At 37.1% G+C, this 9,654-nt stretch overlaps 2 protein-coding genes across 7 annotated transcripts in view; both read right to left on the reverse strand.

Moving 5' to 3' along the window:
* LOC139762964 (uncharacterized) overlaps window positions 1-376 on the reverse strand; it is a 614,722-nt gene extending 614,346 nt beyond the window's left edge. The window contains exon 1 of the mRNA XM_071688312.1: window positions 239-376. The gene's annotated coding sequence lies outside the window, so the exon portion shown is untranslated. The remainder of the gene's footprint in view (window positions 1-238) is intronic.
* LOC139762968 (negative elongation factor D-like) overlaps window positions 1-9,654 on the reverse strand; it is a 395,386-nt gene that overhangs the window by 250,454 nt on the left and 135,278 nt on the right. The gene's annotated exons all lie outside the window — the stretch shown is intronic.

The raw sequence follows: 9,654 nt of genomic DNA on the forward strand, positions 1-9,654 counted from the left end.
CCCTTTGGCGTCTTCAAAGGCCTTTACAGGGGAATACTGGCATCTGAAGGGAAAGAGACAATTTAAAAGTTTACTTAAAAGACCGTTTAGGGGTGCCAAGGTCCAATACAGTTGCATGGTGGCATCCAAAAATAAAAAGACAAATTAACGGTTAACTTTAAATCCCCTTTGGCGCCGCCAAAGGCAATTACAGGGGCATAGAGGCATCAAAAGGGAAAGAAACATTTGGAAAGCTTACTTTAATGCCACTTTGGGGATGCCAAAGGGCAAGAGAATTGCGTGGAGGCATCCAAAATTTGAGAGGAAAATTGAAGGATTAATCTAAATCCCCTTTGGCGTCTTGAAAGGCCTTTACAGGGGAATACTGGCATCTGAAGGGAAAGAGACAAATCAAAAGTTTACTTAAAAGACGGTTTAGGGGTGCCAAAGTCCAATACAGTTGCATAATGTCATCAAAAATAAAAAGATAAATTAACGGTTTATTTTAAATCCCCTTTGGAGCCGCCAAAGGCAATTACAGGGGCATAGAGGCATCAAAAGGGAAAGAAACATTTGGAAAGCTTACTTTAATGCCACTTTGGGGATGACTAAAGGGCAAGAGAATTGCGGTGAGGCATCCAAAAATTTAGAGGAAAATTGAAGGATTAATCTAAATCCCCTTTGGCGTCTTCAAAGGCCTTTACAGGGGAATACTGGCATCTGAAGGGAAAGAGACAAATTAAAAGTTTCCTTAAAAGACCGTTTAGGGATGCCAAAGTCCAATACAGTTGCATGATGTCATCCAAAAATAAAAAGAGAAATTAACGGTTAAGTTTAAATCCCCTTTGGAGCCGCCAAAGGCAATTACAGGGGCATAGAGGCATCAAAAGGGAAAGAAACATTTGGAAAGCTTACTTTAATGCCACTTTGGGGATGCCAAAGGGCAAGAGAATTGCGTGGAGGCATCCAAAATTTTAGAGGAAAATTGAAGGATTAATCTAAATCCCCTTTGGCGTCTTCAAAGGCCTTTACAGGGGAATACTGGCATCTGAAGGGAAAGAGACAAATCAAAAGTTTACTTAAAAGACGTTTAGGGGTGCCAAAGTCCAATACAGTTGCATGATGTCATCCAAAAATAAAAAGAGAAATTAACGGTTTACTTTAAATCCCCTTTGAAGCCGCCAAAGGCAATTACAGGGGCATAGAGGCATCAAAAGGGAAAGAAACATTTGGAAAGCTTACTTTAATGCCACTTTGGGGATGCCAAAGGGCAAGAGAATTGCGGTGAGGCATCCAAAAATTTAGAGGAAAATTGAAGGATTAATCTAAATCCCCTTTGGCGTCTTCAAAGGCCTTTACAGCGGAATACTGGCATCTGAAGGGAAAGACACAATTTAAAAGTTTACTTAAAAGACCGTTTAGGGGTGCCAAGGTCCAACACAGTTCCATGGTGGCATCCAAAAATAAAAAAACAAATTAACGGTTTACTTTAAATCCCCTTTGGCGCCGCCAAAGGCAATTACAGGGGCAGAGAGGCATCAAAAGGAAAAGAAACATTTGGAAAGCTTACTTTAATGCCACTTTGGGGATGCCAAAAGGCAAGAGAATTGCGTGGAGGCATCCAAAATTTCAGAGGAAAATTGAAGGATTAATCTAAATCCCCTTTGGCGTCTTCAAAGGCCTTTACAGGGGATTACTGGCATCTGAAGGGAAAGAGACAAATCAAAAGTTTACTTAAAAGACGATTTAGGGGAGCCAAAGTCCAGTACAGTTGCATGATGTCATCCAAAAATAAAAAGAGAAATTAACGGTTTACTTTTAGATCCCCTTTGGAGCCGCCAAAGGTAATTGCAGGGGAATAGAGGCATCAAAAGGGAAAGAAACATTTGGAAAGCTTACTTTAATGCCACTTTCGGGATGCCAAAGGGCAAGAGAATTGCGTGGAGGCATCCAAAAATTTAGAGGAAAATTGAAGGATTAATCTAAATCCCCTTTGGCGTCTTCAAAGGCCTTTACAGGGGAATACTGGCATCTGAAGGGAAAGAGACAAATTAAAAGTTTACTTACAAGACTCTTTGGGGGTGCCAAAGTCCAATACAGTTGGATGGTGGCATCCAAAAATAAAGAAAAATTAAAGTTTTAGTTTAAATCCCCTTTGGCGCCCCGAAAGGCAATTACAGGGGCATAGAGGCATCAAAAGGGAAAGAAACATTTGGAAAGCTTACGTTAATGCTAATTTGGGGATGCCAAAAAGCAAGAGATACATTGAATAAGGCATCTTACAGCCTGACAATGGGATCTTATACATTCAATAAGGCATCTTACAGACTGACAATGGGATCTTATACATTCAATAAGGCATCTTACAGACTGACAATGGGATCTTATACATTCAATAAGGCATCTTACAGACTGACAATGGGATCTTATACATTCAGTAAGGCATCTTACAGACTGACAATGCGATCTTATACATTCAATAAGGCATCTTACAGACTGACAATGGGATCTTATACATTCAATAAGGCATCTTACAGACTGACAATGGGATCTTATACATTCAATAAGGCATCTTACAGACTGACAGTGGGATCTTATACATTCAATAAGGCATCTTACAGACTAAAAATGGTATCTTATACATTGAATAAGGCATCTTACAGACTGACAATGTGATCGTATACATTCAATAAGGCATCTTACAGACTGACAATGGGATCTTACACATTCAATAAGGCATTTTACAGACTGACAATGGGATCTTATACATTCAATAAGGCATCTTACAGACTGACAATGGGATCTTATACATTCAATAAGGCATCTTACAGACTGACAATGGGATCTTATACATTCAATAAGGCATCTTACAGACTGACAATGGGATCTTATACATTCAATAAGGCATCTTACAGACTGACAATGGGATCTTATACATTCAATAAGGCATCTTACAGACTGACAATGGGAACTTATACATTCAATAAGGCATCTTACAGACTGACAATGGGATCTTATACATTCAATAAGGCATCTTACAGACTGACAATGGCATCTTATACATTCCATAAGGCATCTTACAGACTGACAATGGGATCTTATACATTGAATAAGGCATCTTACAGACTGACAATGGGATCTTATACATTCAATAAGGCATCTTACAGACTGACAATGGGATCTTATACATTCAATAAGGCATCTTACAGACTGACAATGGGATCTTATACATTCAATAAGGCATCTTACAGACTGACAATGGGATCTTATACATTCAATAAGGCATCTTACAGACTGACAATGGGTTCTTATACATTCAATAAGGCATCTTACAGACTGACAATGGGATATCATACATTCAATAAGGCAATTTACAGACTGACAATGGGATCTTATACATTGAATAAGGCATCTTACAGACTGACAATGGGATCTTATACATTCTATAAGGCATCTTACAGACTGACAATGGGATCTTATACATTCAATAAGGCATCTTACAGACTGACAATGGGATCTTATACATTGAATAAGGCATCTTACAGACTGACAATGGGATCTTATACATTCAATAAGGCATCTTACAGACTGACAATGGGATCTTATACATTCAATAAGGCATCTTACAGACTGACAATGGGATCTTATACATTCAATAAGGCATCTTACAGACTGACAATGGGATCTTATACATTCAATAAGGCATCTTACAGACTGACAATGGGATCTTATACATTCAATAAGGCATCTTACAGACTGACAATGGGATCTTATACATTGAATAAGGCATCTTACAGACTGACAATGGGATCTTATACATTGAATAAGGCATCTTACAGACTGACAATGGGATCTTATACATTCAATAAGGCATCTTACAGACTGACAATGGGATCTTATACATTCAATAAGGCATCTTACAGACTGACAATGGGATCTTATACATTCAATAAGGCATCTTACAGACTGACAATGGGATCTTATACATTCAATAAGGCATCTTACAGACTGACAATGGGATCTTATACATTCAATAAGGCATCTTACAGACTGACAATGGGATCTTATACATTGAATAAGGCATCTTACAGACTGACAATGGGATCTTATACATTGAATAAGGCATCTTACAGACTGACAATGGGATCTTATACATTGAATAAGGCATCTTACAGACTGACAATGGGATCTTATACATTGAATAAGGCATCTTACAGACTGACAATGGGATCTTATACATTCAATAAGGCATCTTACAGACTGACAATGGGATCTTATACATTGAATAAGGCATCTTACAGACTGACAATGGGATCTTATACATTCAATAAGGCATCTTACAGACTGACAATGGGATCTTATACATTCAATAAGGCATCTTACAGACTGACAATGGGATCTTATACATTGAATAAGGCATCTTACAGACTGACAATGGGATCTTATACATTCAATAAGGCATCTTACAGACTGACAATGGGATCTTATACATTCAATAAGGCATCTTACAGACTGACAATGGGATCTTATACATTGAATAAGGCATCTTACAGACTGACAATGGGATCTTATACATTGAATAAGGCATCTTACAGACTGACAATGGGATCTTATACATTCAATAAGGCATCTTACAGACTGACAATGGGATCTTATACATTCAATAAGGCATCTTACAGACTGACAATGGGATCTTATACATTGAATAAGGCATCTTACAGACTGACAATGGGATCTTATATATTGACTAAGGCATCTTGCAGACTGACAATGGGATCTTATACATTCAATAAGGCATCTTACAGACTGACAATGGGATCTTATACATTCAATAAGGCATCTTACAGACTGACAATGGGATCTTATACATTCAATAAGGCATCTTACAGACTGACAATGGCATCTTATACATTGAATAAGGCATCTTACAGACTGACAATGGGATCTTATACATTCAATAAGGCATCTTACAGACTGACAATGGGATCTTATACATTCAATAAGGCATCTTACAGACTGACAATGGAATATTATACATTCGATAAGGCATCTTACAGACTGACAATGGGATCTTATACATTCAATAAGGCATCTTACAGACTGACAATGGGATCTTATACATTGAATAAGGCATCTTACAGACTGACAATGAGATCTTATACATTCTATAAGGCATCTTACAGACTGACAATGGGATCTTATACATTCAATAAGGCATCTTACAGACTGACAATGGGATCTTATACATTCAATAAGGCATCTTACAGACTGACAATGGGATCTTATACATTCAGTAAGGCATCTTACAGACTGACAATGCGATCTTATACATTCAATAAGGCATCTTACAGACTGAAAATGGGATCTTATACATTCAATAAGGCATCTTACAGACTGACAATGGGATCTTATACATTCAATAAGGCATCTTACAGACTGACAATGGGATCTTATACATTCAATAAGGCATCTTACAGACTGACAGTGGGATCTTATACATTCAATAAGGCATATTACAGACTAAAAATGGTATCTTATACATTGAATAAGGCATCTTACAGACTGACAATGGGATCGTATACATTCAATAAGGCATCTTACAGACTGACAATGGGATCTTACACATTCAATAAGGCATTTTACAGACTGACACTGGGATCTTATACATTCAATAAGGCATCTTACAGACTGACAATGGGATCTTATACATTCAATAAGGCATCTTACAGACTGACAATGGGATCTTATACATTCAATAAGGCATCTTACAGACTGACAATGGGATCTTATACATTCAATAAGGCATCTTACAGACTGACAATGGGATCTTATACATTCAATAAGGCATCTTACAGACTGACAATGGGATCTTATACATTCAATAAGGCATCTTACAGACTGACAATGGGATCTTATACATTCAATAAGGCATCTTACAGACTGACAATGGCATCTTATACATTCCATAAGGCATCTTACAGACTGACAATGGGATCTTATACATTGAATAAGGCATCTTACAGACTGACAATGGGATCTTATACATTCAGTAAGGCATCTTACAGACTGACAATGCGATCTTATACATTCAATAAGGCATCTTACAGACTGACAATGGGATCTTATACATTCAATAAGGCATCTTACAGACTGACAATGGGATCTTATACATTCAATAAGGCATCTTACAGACTGACAGTGGGATCTTATACATTCCATAAGGCATCTTACAGACTGACAATGGTATCTTATACATTGAATAAGGCATCTTACAGACTGACAGTGGGATCTTATACATTCAATAAGGCATCTTACAGACTGACAATGGGATCTTATACATTCAATAAGGCATCTTACAGACTGACAATGGGATCTTATACATTCAATAAGGCATCTTACAGACTGACAGTGGGATCTTATACATTCAATAAGGCATCTTACAGACTAAAAATGGTATCTTATACATTGAATAAGGCATCTTACAGACTGACAATGGGATCGTATACATTCAATAAGGCATCTTACAGACTGACAATGGGATCTTACACATTCAATAAGGCATCTTACAGACTGACAATGGGATCTTATACATTCAATAAGGCATCTTACAGACTGACAATGGGATCTTATACATTCAATAAGGCATCTTACAGACTGACAATGGGATCTTATACATTCAATAAGGCATCTTACAGACTGACAATGGGATCTTATACATTCAATAAGGCGTCTTACAGACTGACAATGGGATCTTATACATTCAATAAGGCATCTTACAGACTGACAATGGGAACTTATACATTCAATAAGGCATCTTACAGACTGACAATGGGATCTTATACATTCAATAAGGCATCTTACAGACTGACAATGGCATCTTATACATTCCATAAGGCATCTTACAGACTGACAATGGGATCTTATACATTGAATAAGGCATCTTACAGACTGACAATGGGATCTTATACATTCAATAAGGCATCTTACAGACTGACAATGGGATCTTATACATTCAATAAGGCATCTTACAGACTGACAATGGGATCTTATACATTCAATAAGGCATCTTACAGACTGACAATGGGATCTTATACATTGAATAAGGCATCTTACAGACTGACAATGGGATCTTATACATTCAATAAGGCATCTTACAGACTGACAATGGGATATCATACATTCAATAAGGCAATTTACAGACTGACAATGGGATCTTATACATTGAATAAGGCATCTTACAGACTGACAATGGGATCTTATACATTCAATAAGGCATCTTACAGACTGACAATGGGATCTTATACATTCAATAAGGCATCTTACAGACTGACAATGGGATCTTATACATTCAATAAGGCATCTTACAGACTGACAATGGGATCTTATACATTGAATAAGGCATCTTACAGACTGACAATGGGATCTTATACATTCAATAAGGCATCTTACAGACTGACAATGGGATCTTATACATTCAATAAGGCATCTTACAGACTGACAATGGGATCTTATACATTCAATAAGGCATCTTACAGACTGACAATGGGATCTTATACATTCAATAAGGCATCTTACAGACTGACAATGGGATCTTATACATTCAATAAGGCATCTTACAGACTGACAATGGGATCTTATACATTCAATAAGGCATCTTACAGACTGACAATGGGATCTTATACATTGAATAAGGCATCTTACAGACTGACAATGGGATCTTATACATTCAATAAGGCATCTTACAGACTGACAATGGGATCTTACACATTGAATAAGGCATCTTACAGACTGACAATGGGATCTTATACATTGAATAAGGCATCTTACAGACTGACAATGGGATCTTATACATTGAATAAGGCATCTTACAGACTGACAATGGGATCTTATACATTGAATAAGGCATCTTACAGACTGACAATGGGATCTTATACATTCAATAAGGCATCTTATAGACTGACAATGGGATCTTATACATTGAATAAGGCATCTTACAGACTGACAATGGGATCTTATATATTGACTAAGGCATCTTGCAGACTGACAATGGGATCTTATACATTCAATAAGGCATCTTACAGACTGACAATGGCATCTTATACATTGAATAAGGCATCTTACAGACTGACAATGGGATCTTATACATTCAATAAGGTATCTTACAGACTGACAATGGGATCTTATACATTCAATAAGGCATCTTACAGACTGACAATGGGAACTTATACATTCAATAAGGCATCTTACAGACTGACAATGGGATCTTATACATTCAATAAGGCATCTTACAGACTGACAATGGCATCTTATACATTCCATAAGGCATCTTACAGACTGACAATGGGATCTTATACATTCAATAAGGCATCTTACAGACTGACAATGGGATCTTATACATTGAATAAGGCATCTTACAGACTGACAATGGGATCTTATACATTCAATAAGGCATCTTACAGACTGACAATGGAATATTATACATTCGATAAGGCATCTTACAGACTGACAATGGGATCTTATACATTCAATAAGGCATCTTACAGACTGACAATGGGATCTTATACATTCAATAAGGCATCTTACAGACTGACAATGGAATATTATACATTCGATAAGGCATCTTACAGACTGACAATGGGATCTTATACATTGAATAAGGCATCTTACAGACTGACAATGGGATCTTATACATTCAATAAGGCATCTTACAGACTGACAATGGGATCTTATACATTCAATAAGGCATCTTACAGACTGACAATGGAATATTATACATTCGATAAGGCATCTTACAGACTGACAATGGGATCTTATACATTGAATAAGGCATCTTACAGACTGACAATGGGATCTTATACATTCAATAAGGCATCTTACAGACTGACAATGGAATATTATACATTCGATAAGGCATCTTACAGACTGACAATGGGATCTTATACATTGAATAAGGCATCTTACAGACTGACAATGGGATCTTATACATTGAATAAGGCATCTTACAGACTGACGTGTCCACAATGGATTAAATGCGTCATTCCATTATTTTCGCAGTCCACTTTCATACGTCTGGCGCCAACACTCTCCTTGGACACTAATAAATCTTATCCATAAATAAATATTTTCATTCGTATATGACCAGTGCGGAATGAGCCAAGAATCTTTCACTGAACTCGCGAGAAAACTCTTAAAGAAACACCATAACACTAGTAAACACATGAACACAAGAGTTATTGTAATGCTGACCAAATGTCAGTCCTGCCTTTGACAACATACCAGTTCCATCATGACCGAGCCCCACATACACCATCCCAGTACACTAACGAGCCAACTATCATTTTCGAGGTATTTCTCAGTTCAAAGTAGGACAGATTTGTTTTCTTTCCTCATCAATCACATACACCGTCCTCTTATCTAAAGACATCTCATTAATCTAAGAAAACTCATTAATCATCTATAACGAGAGTGGTAATTACAATATCACACACGAGATCTCACCTATTGGGAAACCAAAGGGTAACTGGTCGCTCCGGTGACACGAGAGGAACATCACTTGGTTTCCCGCCACCTGATGGTGTCACCTCACTTTTTTTTTCCTATGATAATTAGAGTAATCATGAACACCTCACTAACAAATACCGTTCATATAAGCCAAATTCTGATTTATGTATTACA

Source organism: Panulirus ornatus, chromosome 45, assembly GCF_036320965.1.
Source record: "Panulirus ornatus isolate Po-2019 chromosome 45, ASM3632096v1, whole genome shotgun sequence".
NCBI classification, from domain to species: Eukaryota; Metazoa; Arthropoda; class Malacostraca; order Decapoda; family Palinuridae; genus Panulirus; species Panulirus ornatus.